This window comes from Sarcophilus harrisii, chromosome 1 (assembly GCF_902635505.1).
Source record: "Sarcophilus harrisii chromosome 1, mSarHar1.11, whole genome shotgun sequence".
NCBI classification, from domain to species: domain Eukaryota; kingdom Metazoa; phylum Chordata; class Mammalia; order Dasyuromorphia; family Dasyuridae; genus Sarcophilus; species Sarcophilus harrisii.
This window is the reverse complement of record NC_045426.1, coordinates 171,065,416-171,080,286: the sequence shown is the minus strand read 5'-3', so window position 1 is coordinate 171,080,286 and position 14,871 is coordinate 171,065,416. Positions and strand designations below refer to the sequence as shown.

At 37.2% G+C, this 14,871-nt stretch overlaps 1 protein-coding gene across 2 annotated transcripts in view; it reads right to left on the bottom strand.

Annotated features, from left to right (window-relative positions):
• Positions 1-11,636, bottom strand: part of ZFYVE16 (zinc finger FYVE-type containing 16) — a 69,588-nt gene extending 57,952 nt beyond the window's left edge. The window contains exon 1 of one of the 2 annotated variants that reach the window (XM_031966943.1): positions 10,875-11,636. The gene's annotated coding sequence lies outside the window, so the exon portion shown is untranslated. The remainder of the gene's footprint in view (positions 1-10,874) is intronic. The other variant, XM_031966947.1, reaches the window with a different exon arrangement.
• Between the last annotated feature and the right edge of the window lie 3,235 nt (positions 11,637-14,871).

The window sequence follows — 14,871 nt, the reverse complement described above, 5'->3', positions numbered from 1 at the left end:
AATTATTCTTGTATTGATAACCAAATAGTCTTTTTAAAAATAAAGATAATTTTTTGATGATGTTGTCACCATGTCCAGTGTCTTCCTACCTCCTTCCTAAAGGAAGTATAAATGATAATGAAACTTACTTCCCCTTTTCCAAAAAGAACCCATTAGAGCAAAATTCTGCAAACTTTATCAGATATGATCTAATTGATTTAGACTAATTGATTGTACTGGTTTTCTTACTTTCAAGAAAAGACTTTCTTTCTTTCTTTTTTTGTTGCTAAGGCAATTGGGGTTAAATAATTTGCCCGGGTAACACAGCTAGGAAGTGTTGTGTCTGAGACCGGGTTTGAATCACATTTGAACTCAGATCCTCCTGAATTCAGTGCTCTATCCACTGCGCCACCTAGCTGCCCCCAAGAAAAGATTTAATACTCAGAAATGATAGAAAAAAAACAAAAAGAAAGAATAAAACTTTTTTAAATGTATTAATGAATTCACTAATATTTTATTTTTCTAACTACATGTAAAGATAGTTTTCAACATTCATTTTTTAATAAGATTTTCAGTTTCAAATGTATTTCTCCCTCCCTTCCTTCTTTCCTTCCTCTCCCCAAGGCAAGAAGCAATCTGATATAGGTTATACATGTACAATCATTTTAAACATATTTCCATATTAGTCCCTTTGTTAAAGAAAAATAAGAACAAAAGCTAAAATTATGAAAAAGAAAAACAAACAAAAAAGGTGAAAACAGTTTTAATGTATTAATGGCAAACAAGAATTTGCCTCTCATTTTTTGCCCATTCCAATCTGTCTTTCACTCATCTATCAAAATGATCTTCTTAAAACCTAGGTCACACTAGATCACCCCATTTATTCAATGAACTCTGGTAGCTCCCAATTTCCTCCAAGATCAAATACAAAATTCTCCATTTGATTTTTAAAGCCCTTTATAACCTGGTCCCTTCCTATTTTTCCAGTCATCTTCTATCTTATTTTCTCTCCTTTATATATTTGCAAACTAGCTGACACTAGTGACACTGGCTTCTTTATTCTTTCCCAAATATTAGCTTCCAACTTTGAATATTTCTACTGGCTGTCCCTCATGTTTAAAATACTCTCCCTCCTCATCTCTGTCTCCAAAATTCTTTAAATTCTCAGCTAAAATCGCATCTTTCCAAATCCTACTTAACCTTTATGACTTCCCTCTAAGATTATCTTCAACTTATTCTGCAGATATCTTGTTTGCACACACCTGTTTGCATGTTTTCTCTCCCATAAAACTATAGAATTCTTTTAATAGAAAGGACTATTTTTGCCTTTCTTTGAATCCTAGGACTTAGCAGTGCCTGGCACATGACAGGCACTTTAATAAATTCTAATCAATTGACTGACCTTTTTTTCCAACACAATAGTCATTGTCTTCCCTTTTTCCAACTTTTACACCGAAGTTACCAAGTAAAAAGGTTTACATATTAAACTTGTTTTGAAGAATCATCTGAAATTCTTCTTAGGATAATGGACTTAAAGATACAAGGGACCTAATCTCTACTTTTTCACATTTTAAAACAGATGCTGACTCACAAGTTAGTTAAATTGGATACAAATATCTTCATTGTGGTTTCCTTTTCTATATTTACCATGATACAGCAAAGTAAGATGACCAAGTACCCCACAAATTAAAGACTTTTTGTCTCTGGTCCCACAACGAGGCCGATTCTACAAACTCTTTTATATGCTTCTTCGGGGACAGATAAATTTATTTTTCCATTTATTTGCCTCTTCCTTCTGTACATTTTCTAATTTCATTTAGAGGAAGGAAAGCTATAAACATTTATTAAGTGCTTATCATTTATTAAGAGCTTTAAAAATTATCTCATTTGGTCCTCAGAGTGATTTAGAGAGGTAGGTATTGTTATCCTCTTTTCATAAATGAAGAAACTAAAAAAGACAAAGGTTAAATGATTAGCCTATGGTCAAACAGCTAATTAAGTATCTGAAGTATATTTAAATTCAGATCTTCCTGTTCCCAGGACCAGCACTCCATCAACTGTGCCACCTAGTTCCCTTCAGAGGAAGAATATCAATAGGGAAGTAGTTCAATTCCTTCAGTAATGTATTAATTTAATCATCATTAAATAAGGATCTCATACCTAGGGTGCAAACAGTAAACTTTTAACATTTGTAAGAGATCTAAAAACTGAGTGACTCCTAGTGTCCTCTATTCCACTTTTAATTAGATTCAACAAATATTTAAAACGTACTTGGTGAATATGTACAAAACTTAGTATTAGGAGGAGGGAGAGATACAATGACACAGAAAAAAACAGTTCCTTGGCTCACCAATGTTACTTGCTATAAATGCATAGCTATATATAATACAAGATAGGGACTTAAGGGGACCAAAAAGAAATAGATACTTTAAGAATATCTAAGAGTGGAAAATATATAGCTAAAGTGATAGCTAAAGTGATCAGAGAAGGTGGCAATTGAGCTGGGTCTAGAATGTGGCAATTGAGCTGAGAAGTCTAGGTAAGGAAACAATATATCTCAAGAATAGAAGACAGCTTGTACATAACAATGCAGAAGATATAATATTGATATTCACCACTCAGATACTAGCATGGCAAAGGAGGGCAGATTAGATTAAAAGCCATTTTTTAATTTTCATCATTTTTATGACTGAAGAATTCATCACTTCTAGCCCAACCTACTACTGATAAAACTCTCCATACTTGGCTAAACCATTCCTCAGACAAGAGACAGACCCCAGGAATGTACTTGCTGCCAGAGCTTATATCACAATGCAGAGACTTCAACAACCTAACATTATCTCTACAGCATAAAATATCACTAGAGTAGCACTTTTGTGAAACATATTTGTCATAAAATAAAAATGTTTCTTCCATTCTTCCGTTGTATTAATATCATGTATAACATCCATAGCAAAGGTAAATTTTATGTATTTTTGTTGTATGTTTTTGGTCAAAGTAATATGTTTTACATATTTACTATAGGGGAGGAACTGGGAGAAGGGAGGGAGAAAAATTTGGTGCAAAATTTTGCAAGCCTGAATGTCATAGACTATCTTTGCATGCATTTTGAAAATATAAGGCTATTATTAAAAAAAAAAAAAAAAAAAAAAAAAAAAAAAAGCAATGTTTTATTTTTTAGGTAAGAGCTGATGATATCTTTTATATGAAAACTCAGGTATGGAAACTCCTTCCACCAATAATGCTAAGCAACTTATCTATAATTTAGAATTTTTCAGATCTATCTTAAGTAGACAGAGAGTTAAATGATTAGGTCTTGGTCACAGAGCTAGAATATATCAGGGGAATGATTTGAACCAAATTCTTCCTGGCTTTGAAGCCATTCTATCACTCTGCCTGTATTTAAAACTTCATCTTCTTCAATTCTATTCTGATTTTACCAATGACCTTTTGTGAAATCTATAACAAATTGTTTCATCTTCTATTATCTCAGATCTCATCTAAAAAAATGAATGACACTTCATTTTTAAAAAGGACATTATAGGGGCAACTAGGTGACATAGTGGATAGAGTACCAGCCCTGAAGTCAGGAGGACCTGAATTCAAATCAGATCTCAAACATTTAACACTTCCTAGCTGTGTGACCCTAGACAAATCACTTAACCCCAATTGCTTTAGAAAAAAAGGAAAAAAAAAAAAAGGACATCATATAACTATACCAGATTTGTTGCTGTCTTGGGAAAGGGAGAGGGAAAGGAAAAAAATCCTAAAACTTAAAAACTTACGAAATGAATGTTGAAAACCATCTTAACATGTAATTAGAAAAAAGTAAAATACTATTAAATGCAAAAAATAAAAACAAAAAAGGACATTATAATGAATCACTGTCAAACAACTGGCATAAGTACAACAAAATTTAACAAATATTCAATAGCAGTACATAATAAAGTAGTAGGAAATACATCATGAGAAGGAATACTAAATAGCAGATAGTGGGCTATCCTGCCAACAGGATGGCAAAAGTTCAAGTCTTGCCCTTAACATGACCCTAAAGCCTCTCTGTGCTCCAAATAATTAGACTGGAGGCAAGAAGTCCTGAATTTAAATCCAGCCTCAGACACTTAGGACTGTATGACTTTGGGCAAGTCACTTAATGTATCTTCCTCAGTTTCCTCCTTCCTGTGAAGAGAATAGTAATAACACATACATCCCTAGGTTATTGGGAGGATTATATGAGATTATACTTGTAAAGCGTTTGGCTTAGTACACATTAGGTAATAAATGCTTATTACCTTTCTCCTTCTCCTAGAAAACAAATATAAATTATAAGCAAGTTGCCAACATGCATTGAAGCAAGCCATTTCTACAAAGTAAGAATTCACAGCAATCAAATCATGGGTCCAAACCAATCCCCTCCCCCCAAAAAAATTTTTGACAAGAATTTCTGTCAAGTTTAATTTGAAAGTGCTAGTCAAGGAAGCCCGCAAGCATATAAGTAACTTCATATTACTACATGTTGAAAGCCAAGTATAAGAGGGGGAGGAACCTGAACTCAAGTACTTTATATTCTAACAGTAGAACATATAAAAGAAAACTGAAAAAAGGGTGGGAGGGAAGGATTAAAAAGGTACCGATGGAGGAACATAGTGGAGAAAGCCAAGAGAGCCAGCAATGGAGCCCAGAAAGGACTGGTAGTTGGCCAATCCATTTTTTTTTTTTTTTTTTTTAAGATCAATCAGAAGATACTGTAAGGCCACAATGTACTTGCAGTGAGTGGGAGAAAACCAGAGGCAGGATATAATTCCAATGTGAGGAGACTACATGGCAAGGTAAAGAAAATTCAAAGTCGGGAGAGCTTAGAAAGGAAAAGATATGAATTACTCACATCCCTCTGAACTTAACAGTATTCTATAGGGTGGTTGTTATTTTTCAAAGCTAGTGTCAACTCTATTTCATTTAATCTTCACAATTACCCTGAGAGTTAGTTTAGAAAAAAAAAAAAGTAAAATTTCCCAATTCCTAGCAAAGGGAAAAAAATATAGAAAAGTTAAATGACAACTAAAGTCACATAAAACTGGAATTAGAATCCAGATCTCTCACTTCCTAGCCATACTTAACCTACTATGATTCTTTGCCAAACATATTCAAAAATAAAAATATATTAACGGAGAGTTCTAATGTTTACAATGCATTTTCCTTACACCAATCAAGAAACATTAAGCACCTACTATGTGGCTAGGCATTATGAACACAAAGAAAGGCAAGATGGTCTCTGTTCTCAAGGAGCTCACAATCGAATGGGAGAAACATTACTATTACCTCCTTTTTACAGATGAGGCAAGTTTAAGGGACTTGATCATAGTGATAAAGAAATTAAGTTTCAATTCTGAGCTTTGAACTAAGGCATTCTGATTTCTAAACACTTTCTACTATATACCACACCTGTCTTTCTATTAAGATAGAATAACAATGAGAAAAAACATTACTATTGTTGTTTTATTTATAGAAAAATAAATATATATATATATATATATATATATTTGTGACTTACAAAATATCACAGTCAAAATACCTTTACCAGGCAAAATTACCATTTAACACAACAATGATTTTTTTGAGAAATATCCTCCATATGTAAAAAAAACTACAAATTTTATATTGTAATCAAAATTGTAAATTGCTAAAAAGAACTAGGAAGGAGTAGTATTTGTCTGTCAAAATGAGCAGTATAAAGGATTAAAAATTTCCACAATAATCTGTCAAATGAACCATAAGGTTCAAATCTTGCTAGTTTAGAATAAATCATTTAGAGTCAAATTGTCAGGTGTTTTCAAGAAATTTAATTTCTTCTGTTTGCAAGTTTAGATGACAAATGTGATATTTAAGAATAGGGACAAGAGGAAGACCGGTGATTTTATTGTCATTTTTTTAAAAACTCCCAAATGAAGAAACTACCTTTACCAATGAAACAGGCACCTTCATTATAGCTTTTGATCTTAGAACTATCTAAAGAAACTGCCCGAGTTGTGAAATGCCCAAGATCATATTGCCAATACTGTGTCAGAGACAGGACTTAAATACAAGTCTTCTTACCTCTAAGACAAACTAAGCATTATACCACTTTTGTGTCACTAGTAAATAAGAACCTTTTATAATTAGCACATTTAAACTATGCCTGTTTCTGTTAAATGGTTTAAAGTTTTTACTTTCAAAAAATTCAACTACAATCGGAATAAAAACTCTTGAGAAAAAACTGTGAAACCTCTGCTTCAAATCTCGCTAATAAATGCTTGACATACAAGATCTATAGTTTAATGATACAAATATAGAAAAGCAAAAGCCATTTCCCAACAGAAAATTGGTTTTAAAAAAAGAAATGCAAAATTATCAATAACCAAGTAAAAAAGCTTCAAATAAGTTAAGAATGAGAAATGCCAATAAAAATAACCCGGGTTTACATGGCACCCAGAAATTAGTAAAGATAATTTTAAAAAATTATCACAGACACATTTATTCACTTGGGATGGAAATGTGAATTTGTCTAACTGTTCTAGAAAATAATTTGGAATTACATTTAAAAGTTTACAAACTGTCATACTTTTTGACCTGATAATACCACTCTTGGGTATACCAATCAGGGGTCAAAGGATCACTCTTCTGAAAAGGATCTTCAAAACTATCTAGTTCAACCTCCTAATTTTAATTTTTTTAGCCTCTGAGGCTAAAACCTGCCCTGAACTAGGTCTCTTTTAATGCCTAGAAAGGACTCCCCCAAAACTCTTATATCCAGATGCTGAAGCCCTGCCTTCTATCTAGACATTACTTCCTCTAGGAAGCTGCCCCCCATCTAGCAGCTTAAAATTCCACTTCCTTCAAATTTCTAGCAATATAGTGACCATGCCTCTTTTTTGCTTTTATTACACTATCCCTTTTAATACCAATTAAATATTAACTGTAGTAGTAATAATCCAATTTAATATTTTAGATTTACAGAGCACCTTCCCTACATCAACCCAATCAGGTAGGTAGTACAATAATCATTATCCCTATTTTACAAAAGTATCTTTCTTTGTTTTCCTTGTACTTAGAAGTACCTTACCCAGGAGAAGCATTTAATATTTATCGAATTATTTATCCCTCCACAAAATAACTTTTACCACAATCCTTTCCTTTTTTCAGTTTTTATGTCTAGCATTTCCTTCTCTCATTACAAGTTAATTGAAACAGTCTCTATCCCTTTTGATGCTATTCTAATAAACGTGGAATAAGAAAATATAACTAAACTTAAAAGAATTATGTGCAAAATGAGAAGAAACATAAGCTTAGTGAGAGCTTCCCACACCAATGAAATTTCAGGACCTAGTAAAAGAGCTTGATCAAATTTATTTTGGTTGATTACCATATTTTTCTGTTTACTTCCTGGTATTCTGTTATTTCCAGAAATGTAAAGTTACCCAAAAGGTCCCTTTTAAAACTGTGAGGTATCATTTTTACTTAATTTCTTGAAAATGTGTACTTTAATCTCCAGAATTCGTTCTAATCTTCTTATGTCTGTCTGACATTACTATGAATTCTGAATATATATAGTCCAATTGTTTTAATGTGCTATTACAAAACTTCTCTATAAAACTATAGAATATATCATGTAAAGGACATAACATTTTAAAAAAATTCAACCATTAAGTATATATTAAAAGTTTATTATATTACTGAGGGAAACAAATAAAACCAAGAATACATTTTATACAACAGCAGCAAGAAAATGCAATGACCAACTACGAAAGACTTCCCAGTGGTTCAGTGATGGGATCACTAAGTAGTACATAGGAATTTGAGAAGAGAGCCCAGGACAGAACTCTGAGAGATACCTATGGTTAAAGGCTCTTATCTGGAAGAGGATCGAGCCAAGAAGTCAGAGGAGAAGCAGGCAAACAGGAAAACTAGAAGTGAGTGGTGTCTAAAAAACCTAGAGAAAAAAGAGCATCAAGAAGAGACTGATCAACAGTGTCAAAAGCAGCAGAGAGTTTACGAGAATGGGGAGTGAAAAGGCAGTTTCAGTAGAATAAAATAGAAAAGGATTAAGAAGGTGGATAAGCAGAGAGAAAAATCAGTGGAAAGGTGAGATTTCCACAAAGCAGAGGAGAGGACATACATTCCAAATGTGGAAGACCACTGTGCAAGGACATGGAAGCCTTCAAAGAAATGAAGAATGCACTAAAACCACTGGGTTTCTAATAATATGAACTATTATCCACTACATTATACATCCTCTATTTGTGAAAATGATTTTTAAACTAAGTATTGGATTTTACATCCTATTACAATATATTTTGTCTAATTAGATCTGGTCTATGATTAGCTTATTCAGATCTTTGTGTATACTGACATAATACCACAAATGAGCTATTCCCAAGTTTGTGTCAATAGTTTTATAAGCTTGTCATCTATATTTTCATCAAAGTCACTGATCGAGAGCAGAAAGGCTCAGCATAATACTAAATAAATCCACACAAAAAGAGAAAAAAAAGAAAATTCACCAAGATACTATACTAAGTAAGGATAAGGAAAAGAGAAATAAATATCAGAAAATTTGCAAGGATTGGTTGAAACAGCCTGAATTTAAAAACAGACTCCTTTGATCCAGCAGTGTTTCTACTGAGATTATATCCCAAAGAGATCATATAGGAGGGAAAGGGAACCATGTGTGCAAAAATGTTTGTGGCAGCCCTTTTTGTAGTGGCAAGAAACTGGAAACTGAATGGATGCCCATCAATTGGAGAATGGCTGAATAAATTGTGGTATATGAATGTTATGGATTACTCTTCTGTAAGAAATAATGAGCAGGATGATGTCAGAAAGGCCTGGAGAGACTTACATGAACTGATGCTAAGTGAAGTGAACAGAATCAGGAGATCAACGTACATGGCAACAACAAAATTATATGATGATCAATTCTGATGGATGTGGCTCTTTGCAACAAGAGATGATTGAGGCCATTTCCAATGATCTTGTGAGGAAGAGAGCCATCTACACCCAGAGAGAGGCCTGTGGGAACTGAGGTTGGATCAATCACAACATAGCATTTTCACTCTTTTTGTTATGTTTCCATTTTGTTTTCTTTTTCATTTTTTTCCCTCTTTGATCTAATTTTTGTCATGCAGCAAGATAATTGTATAAATATGTATACATATATTGGATTTAGCATATATTTTTAACATATTTAACATATATTGGATTACTTGCCATCTGGAGGGGTAGGGAGAAGATTGGAAAAATTTGGAATACAAGGTTTTGCAAGGGTCAATGTTGAAAAATTATCCATGCGTATGTTTTGAAAATAAAAAGCTTTAATTTTTTAAAAAAACTAAATAAAAAGGAAAATAAAAAACAAAGGCTCTTCTAAGAAATAGCTGGAATAAAGGATACAACCTCAAACTTAAACTTCAAGTTTCTTTCTAGTTCAATCCATTTTCACTGTTATATTAACTTTCCTATATCCATGTCACCAAATCCAACCATGGCCTGTCCAAAACCTTGCTACCTTGTCTAAAGAATAAGAGTAAAAAGTCTCAGACATACAACAGAATGGTCTAGACTACTACTCCCTGCACCCATCAAATATTATTTGCACCACTTAGAATAGCTTTTTTTTTTTTTAATGTAATCATTTACATATCATCCTTATTCTCAATTCCATGCCCTTTCTCATAGTGCCTTCTCCGCCAGGAAAAACCAGAATAGATAAGATTAGATAAATAGGACAGATGTAACCACTTGGGCTGAGAGTCTTAAATACCAAGACTTCAAGCTTTTGGAATCACAGGATTTCAATCATCTAGTCCATGCCTCTCATTTTACAGATAAGCATGCTAAAGTCCAGAAAGGTGAACTGATTTGTTATGCAAAGTCATATAGTTAAGCAGCAGAGCAGGGATTTAAACCCAGACTCCAAATCTTTGCTCTATCACACAATCACACAACAAACTCGGCTGTGAATGATGCCATGTATATATTTCTCACACTTAAAAAAAAAAAAAAAAAAAGTTCGAGTGTTGAAAAATATTTTATTTAACTTTCCAGACTCCCTTAGTTCAACATCATTTCTGCCTTATATGCATCACGTAAAAAGATGTTGCCATAAAATAAGACATTCCCAAAGCAACAAATGAAAATTCTGCCTCCTTACTTGAAGGATGGGTCTCCCTCTCAAACCACTAATACTTGTAAAACATCCTTTAAAAAAAAAAAAAAAAGTACAAGAATATTTTATATAGATCTTGCGATTAAACTTTGCTCCTAAGCTAAGAGAGAGAGGAAAGGGTATGTAGGGTTCAATCAACAAGCACATATGTGCAGGCAAGCCAGGCACAGTGCTAAAGAGCTGGGAAAACACAAGTCTCTCCTCAAAAATCTAATTCATGCTCTGGGAATGATTGCCGTTTTTGTCACAGATAATGATTTATTTGTTTGTTTTTAAATAAGCTGCGGGAACATTTTCTATGTGATCTACCACAAAATGTTTTGACCTTTTTTGTGATACGGACACGTCTGACTGTCTAGTGAAACCTTTGGCTCCTTATAGGGATAATGAAATTTTTTTCATGCATAAAACACAGTGAGTTACATGGAAAACAAGATATTTTTGCCCCATCCAAGTCCACACATCTTGAAATCCTTGATGAATGCCAAGTCACTGAGATTTAGACACAGCGAAGGATAGGAGAGGTGGGGGATGGAGAGGTCAAGGCGATAAGGACTGATTCACTTGAATCACCGCTCCTCCCGAAGGGGCCGGCCAGAAGACGGCTGGTCGGGAACTTGGGGGCGGGGGTAGAGGGCAATAAGGGGCGGTAAACTAAGGAGGGGTCTCCGGACCCTGCCCAGGTGGTGCCTACCTGGCCGCGTAAGGGCCGCAGTTTTGCTCCGAACTTCCCGCAGGGCCGCGATCCCGCCGAGGGAGGGGGAGGGGGCTGCAGGGGTTAGTGAGGATCCTCCGGGAACCAGCCAGCCACGGCCCGAGGCCGCAGCGCCCCGCCCCCGGCCCGGCCTTCGGCCCGCGCCGCCCGCCGCCGCCTGAGGCCTAGCGCCCGCTCGGCCGGGAAAAGACCCCCAAAGGCCCGGGGGCGCCTTACCTCCTCCTCCCGTCCCCGCCGACGTCCCGCCCGGCTCCCGCCGGGTTCCCGCTGCCGACCGAGCGCCGAGACTAGCGAGCGAGGGAGGAGGGAGCGCGCCAGCGAGAAAGGAGGGAACAAGCGAGGGAGAAGGGGGGGACGAGGGAGGGAAGAAACTAGGAAGGGAGCGAGGGCCGAGCCGGAGGCGGCGTCCGGCCGGAGAGTGTTTTCAGTGGATCCGGGCAGGAATGGAGCGCACACCGCCTCCCCCCCCCCCCGCGCAGGCGCGCAGGCGCTCCGAGACGGGGCTGGCTCTGGCCCGGGCCCTACCTCCGAGTCCTGGCTCCTCCTGCCTGCCGGCTGCGGGCGCTGCGGCCTGGGGTGCGGGGCTGGGGTCGCTTCCGGAAAAGTCCGGGCACGTCCACAAGCTTCCCAGAAGCGCTGCCGTGCGCCCGGCACCTGCTACCCGCTGCAGATTACGGAGAACGGCCAAAACGGCCTCCGCCTCGGCGCTTACAGCCTCACGCTGCGGGGCGCACGGCAGGCGCTTGATAGATGCTTGTTGCCTTTACAAAGGTGAATGGGCTTTTGATGGCCCCCAGAAGCCGACCTCCTCACGGGGGCGGCCACACCAGCAATCGTGTGCATACAAGACGGGACAGAAGTGGGCATCCCGAAGGAAAGGGATTGGGAAATGTCCGGAGAGAGATTAGCAGAGGAAGGACGCCTATCGCTGGGGCTCAGCGCCTCTCTGGCGGCCCCTGGGCTGGGATCGCCATAACTGATACTTCCCGTTGTTATAGTTGTCTAAGCTCCGCGCGCGCGGATCTTCGCCTTTGCTCTCACTCAGTTTGCTCATTTAGCATCACAGATTCAGGAAGAGACCTCGGAGGTCGTTGAGCAGTGAGGAAGCTAAAACCCAGTGGCCCGCTCCTGGTCACGTAGTGACAGTGGTGGGAAGACGCTGCTCTCCCCATCTTGACCTTGTAACCTTTACCTTTCATCTTCATCCCACGGCCAGCCTCCTCTTGGCCCTCATCTCTCTTCCAAACACCTGTCCTCTGGGCTCCGTCACCAGGGGCCTCTTTAGATATACCCACCTCACCCTTCACTGCCTGAATGGCGCTTTCCCTTGCTAAAAGAATTTTCTATCTCAAAGTAGTTTCTCATTCTCATCTTAAAAAAGGCCCCACACAACTGCTCTCTCCCCCCCACCTCTGAACTCCAGCCTCCGAGCAGTCTGGCAGTCAGTAGCAGTTTTATCCCAACATCCTCTCTTCGTCTCCCCCTCACACTACTTCCCGTCTCCTTTCAAATGGTCACAAGAACAGCTGTCTCAGCTCTATGAGCGTGGTGTTCTGTTGGGTTTATAAAATGTCACTCTCATGTGATGGTATTCTCAGGATGGGTGAGCAATGCAATTTTTACCACAAACTTGAAATGAGGAAAGGCCTAACAAAAGGTCTATGTGAGATCAAGACATTGTTAAATAAAGTGGGAAAACATTTTCACATTCAAGGGTTCTGATAAAGGCCTCATCTCCAAAATAAATAGAGAATTGAATCAAATTTATAAGAAATCAAGCCATTCTCCAATTGATAAATGGTCAAAGGATATGAACAGACAATTTTCAGATGAAGAAATTGAACCTATTTGTAGTCACATGAAAAGGTGCTCCAAGTCACTATTGATGAGAGAAATGCAAGTTAAGACAACTCAGATGCCATTACACACCTGTCAGATCGGCTAAGATGACAGGAAAAGATAATGATAAATGTTAGAGGGGATGTGAGAAAACTGGGACACTGATGCATTGTTGGTAGAGTTGTGAATGTATCCAACCATTCTGGAGAGCAATTTGGAACTATGCCCAAAGGGCTATAAACTGTGCATACCCTTTGATCCAGCAGTGTTTCTACTGGGCTTATATCCCAAAGAGATCTTAAAGGAGGGAAAGGGACCTGTATGTGCTCAAATGTTTGTGGCACCCCTTTTTATAGTGGCAAGAAACTGGAAATTGAATGGATGCCCATTGATTGGAGAATGGCTGAATAAATTATGGTATATAAATGTTATGGAATATTATTTTTCTGTAAGAAACGACCAGCAGGATGATTTCAGAGAGGCCTGGAGAGACTTACATGAACAGACGTGAAATGAGCAGAACCAGGAGATCATTGTACATGGCAAAAACAAGACTAAACGATGATCAGTGCTGATGGACGTGGCTCTCTTCAACATTGAAATGATTCGAAACAGTTCCAATTGATCACTATTGAAGAGAACCATCTATACCCAGAGAGAGAACTGTGGGGACTGAGTGTGGACCACAACATAGCATTTTCACTCTTTCTGTTATTTACTTACATTTTTGTTTTCCTTCCCAGGTTATTTTTACCTTCTTTCTAATTCTGATTTTTCTTGTGCAGCAAAATAACTGCATAAATATGTATACATATATTGGATTTAACATATATTTGAACATATTTAACATGTGTTTATTGTGATATGGGACCTCCAGTGGCTGCTGGAGGTCTAACTCAGACCTGTAGAATGGATCTCTTCATGTAAGCAGATGATGATGATTGATGATAGGAGACTGAGAAGCAGTTGCATTCTCTGACCTCTCTCTTCTTTCCTCTTGCCTCCAATTTATTTCATTCCCAAGCCACAAGGAACATCTGTGAAGGCTACTTTGTAACTCCTTCAAGCCTTATGATTCACAGCTGTGGAGAATTGACCTGCCCCTTCCGGGGGAGAGAAAAGGGAGGGTAATGATCACTTAGGCATGGTCCTTAACAATCTATGAATTCTTTTAGGGCAGATAGCCATTTAATGTTATTTTTTGGGATAGGAGAGACTTTTTTTAAACTTTAGTATTCTCTGAAGATGAACCCTGGTCTTCTCTATTCATGTAGTAATTTTCTATGGTTGAGTGCTTTTTCTCCTTCACCTGCTCATTTATTTATTTATTTTTAAAATAACAATTTGTTAGTATAATCGCCTTCAATCAAGGGATAGGGTAGGGAAGGGTGCCTCTGGTTTCAGGTCTCTCTTTAGTTCTCTTCTGTGGTCTGGATACCCAAACAAAGAACTTGATCCTCTTGTAAGTGCTTGAAGCCAGCAAATTAGAGTTGTGGCCAAAAATATTATATACAGTAAACTTAAGCATAATATTGAATGGGAAAAAATGAACATTCAATGAATTGTCAGATTTTCAGGGTTTTTTTGCAAACAAACCTGAACTCAATAGAAAATTTGATATATAAGATATATGGTTTCAACAAATTTAATAAAGAGAACCTGTTTATGTTTTATACAAAGAAATGTAAACTATATCTTTAAGATTGTCAGTATTTGTTTAGTCCAAAAGAAAGATTGGGGTAGAGCTTCTATGATGTTATAAAAAACAAAAACATGCAAGAAAAGGCAAAAATAATTATGCTATACAAATGAAGTGCAAGATCAAAAGCTGACAGAGGAATTAGATAAGAGAAGAGGGCTGGTAGTTCTGAAAATTTACTCATATTGGAAATGGGTTAAAGAAGGAACAATACCTATCTATATGTAGATGGATAGATAGATAGATAAATGTTTGTGTGAATGATAGAGTATAGATAGATATATTGATGTGAAAGATAGATAGGCTGCATATATATTTGTGTGTGTGTATGTGTGTTTGTGTGAATGATAGATATATGGGATATATATATATATGTATGTGTGAATCTATATATGTGTATATAAACACAAAAATATTTCTGCTTAACTGTAACCTGCT